This window comes from Cicer arietinum, chromosome 7 (genome assembly GCF_000331145.2).
Source record: "Cicer arietinum cultivar CDC Frontier isolate Library 1 chromosome 7, Cicar.CDCFrontier_v2.0, whole genome shotgun sequence".
In the NCBI taxonomy this organism is placed as follows: Eukaryota; Viridiplantae; Streptophyta; class Magnoliopsida; order Fabales; family Fabaceae; genus Cicer; species Cicer arietinum.
Genome location: NC_021166.2, coordinates 13,649,711 through 13,653,759, shown reverse-complemented (window position 1 = coordinate 13,653,759; position 4,049 = coordinate 13,649,711).

The window sequence follows — 4,049 nt, the reverse complement described above, 5'->3', positions numbered from 1 at the left end:
ATATATATATATAGTTTCAATTCACATTACTGTTTGTACTACACACATCTACATGCATCCTCTATGTTCTAGTGACTGTCTTACACGAGCGTTTTGATGCATTATTTTTTACTATTTTTCTTTTCTCAACTCTTAAAATAAAGTGCTCGATCATTTAAGAAAAGACATCAAGTTGAACATATTTCTTAGCTTCTCTATTCTCCCTTTCATGCTTGACACATTTTCAAGCTACTTTTTTTTTGTCCCTACTATTTTCTAGTGACCCCAATATCATATTCAAAGTGGTCTCAGTGTCATATTTTTTAGAGTTTATTTCTAAAATGAGTGTGTGATACAATATTGATTTAGTTATTTTATGCTAAAAACGGTGTAGTTGTTAGACTGTTTACATAATTTTAAATATTGTCACACGAAATTTTATTAGAATGATCTAATATACGACTCAATATTCAAGTAATTTTTTCGGTGACAACAATTTTATTCAAAACAATTTCATTTAAAAAAATAATACTTAAATTTCAACAAAATAAACTCCGAGAGGAATCTGCATCTCGTCTCTATTAAGTATGAACACAAATCACACTTCTTGTGGACAATTCTTTACCTTGTTACCCTTGCCCCATATGTACTAGATTGCCCTGTTCATTATCCTAATTTCTCCAAAATTTCCCTGTTGCAGATGTCGGTGTCCTAGTGAGGGTTGATTATCTTGCAAGTAATATTAATATCCATTTATTAATTACATAAGATAAAGTCAACATCATAAATATTAGAATTTCATTTGTTTAGGGTACATCCACCAAATGCGCAGGCACATTTCAGTCCAAGGCAATTCATTTTCAAATAGAAGGTCATGCTTGTTTCACACTAGACACACGCCTTCCAAATTTACGCGTTCATGCCAAATTTCTTTTTTTGGAAAATCTGAAATTAGGCAAAAGCTTGCCAATATATAGTACTGGACCCGTCTGCATGTATACCAACTTCCTTTCAATTCATACCTATAATTAGCTTGAAATTCTTTTAAGGGATTTAATATAGATTTTATATTAATATTTAAAGAAAACTCCATATTTTAAGAGAAAATTAAACAAACTTTGAATGGTTGGGAATATTTTTAATTATATAGACCTATATATTATAGATAGAAAAACAAAACAATTTTATAGTTTTAGTGTATTTGTAGCTAATTTTATTATTAATCAATAATCATTACAGGTCATGCTACTGTGATTTTCTTTCCATCTCATGTGCCTGACTTTATATAAAAATAAAATAGATAAATTATTTTAAAATATTTTTTTTTATGAAAAAAAAAAATTAGATAAAGGATGGTGCCCTATTCTAAAGTAGGAATGAACTTGTGTCTCAGTAAATTCTTACAAACAAATTTAAAATATATTATTCAATATTTTTAATAGTATATTTTAAATAAGTATTTGAAGATAAATTGATTTTTTAATCAGCATGCAAACGGGTACCGTATGTATATGTTTTTCTCCAATAAAATTATAAAATTTTAAATAATTATTTGAAGATAAAAAACCAATTACTTAATTAGCTAGTAATGAAAGATAAGTTAATTGTAAATAAAATCATTTAAATGGATATAAAATAAGAAGAAAACATGTTACAAAAAAACTTAATAATTTTTTATAAATAATCATAAATATTTTTACAAAAATCAGTTATTTAATATAATAAATTTTGTTAAATTTGTCAATAAAATAGTTTAAATAAAAGAAAAAACAACAACAAAACATGATATTTTCTTTATATAGTAGGTATATAGAATATATATAAACAATGGCAGATTCACTATATATATAGTTAACGGGGTTCTTGTGCACATAAGAAAATAAAAAAGTTATTTTAATAGTACTCTTTTAATTTATTTTAAGTCTCTATAAAATTTTATATATTGTATATTTAATGATATATTTACTTCTATCCAATGATATATTTACTTTTAAAGTTAGTTTTGATTTTGTTTGTGACAACTACAACTATTAAAAGATGTTTATCTATTATGAAGTTTTTGAAAAATGGAATGTGCAATATACATGGAGGATGAAAAGGTTGAATAATTTATTATTTACATATACAGAGAATGACATAATTGGTAGTGTTGAAAAAAACAATATTTTTAGAATATAAAATCTCAAAGAAAATAATTGTAATTTGTAAAAATTCTTAAATATTTTAAATTTGATCCTTATATTTATAATTTTGTAAAAATTAATAATATTTTTCTTTTATTTAAATATATATATATATATTATTTTACTGTCTCTATTATTATTATTATTATTATTATTATTATTATTATTATTATTATTATTATTATGTTAGTAGTAATAGTAGTAAAATCCTTTTTCATGATAATAAATAAACCTAAAATTAAACGTTTTAATATATCCGATCCCCCGCGAAAACATACGCGTTGTACGAGTGTCGGTTTGGTGATTGCATGTGCAATTCCAGCCTATATATATTTTAATTTTTAATCACCAATGCCAAGCGTGAATCCATTATTTTATTTTGGAGTCGCGGCTTTTAAAAATAAATAACTTTATACCACACTTTAAACACACATGTTAGTTTTCTTTCCTAATGATATTATTTTGGTCGCTAAAGTTAATATATAATAAACTCAGTTCATTAAAAGATTAAAATGCAATAATTTAAAGTTTTTTCTCTAAAAATATATCAATTAGATAAACAAATACTTTAAGTCAAAGTATGGGAATTGATCATTCTACAAACTTTGGAGTATAACTTGGTGTTCTTCTAATCCATCAATGAGTCTCAATAGACTAATTCTCTTTTATTTTGTATAGATTGAGATCTAAACTCATAAATTGAAAAACTAACTCTACTTTATTTGTAGATAGAGTCAATGTTGCTCAATCATCTCTATCTATCATTGTTGCTTACGTAACACAAACTATGTGGAATTCCTTATTCTATTTGTGATGAAACTAAGAGATTATGTTGCAACTTCATCTAGGGTTACAACTAAAGATAAACCTTGTAATTTGATCTCTTGGGAAATAATTTGTAAACCAAAGCAGGAAGGTGAACTTGACCTCAAGAATCTCAAAGTCCTTAATAAGGCATATATGACCAAACTTGTCATGCAACTGGTGGCGGACATAGACATATTTTTAATTCAACTAGCCCGACTCAAGTATAGTTGTGGTATTATAAACACCCCTCTTATTGAATAATATAGTATTGCTTCTAATACTTGAAGGAATATTTGTAAAGTGACTCAATACTAAAAGTAATGTGCGATGAGTTATTTGTAATGGTCATTTTATACAATGTTGGAAGGATCAATGGATACTAGGTTGTGAAAAACTTGTTGACTCAATACATCAAGTCATTTCACTTAGACAATATGAGTTTTATGTATCGAGCTACATCAATAGTACATATTAGAAATGAATTAAACTGCAACAAATTCTACATGAGTCAATTTGTGAGAAAATTCAATCCTTGAAACCTCTAGCTTATGCTTTTTTGAATTTCCGCACATAGTTTCTAGTCACTAACAACCAATTTACTCTCAAGTCAACCTATAATAACCTCACAAACCATAAAACTAATGCTGACTCAATAATACTACTCAATGAGGTTTGAAACTGGTCGGGACCAAATAGAGTTAGGGCGATGCTTTGGAAGACGACATACAAGAAATTCCTTACAAATTTTGAGAAATGTCATATATAGATGGTCTCTAAAGATCTCTCTATCAACGTTGTCTCTTTGCATCCGAGACCCTTATGTACATTATGAGGGATTGTGAAGATGTCCAATTATTTTGAAACACAGTTATTAAACTTGAATTTTGGAGTAAATTCTTTAAACTTGGTACTTATACTTGTCTTGAATGAAATTTTATACTCATAACGATATTGAAAACATCACTTGAGTATGAAAAATGTTCTTTAGTGTGGCTGTAAATGACCTTTAAAAAGATCTAAATTCTTGGATTTTATCCCACAGTATAAAGATTGAGAGTGATTTATTGTATTACATATCTA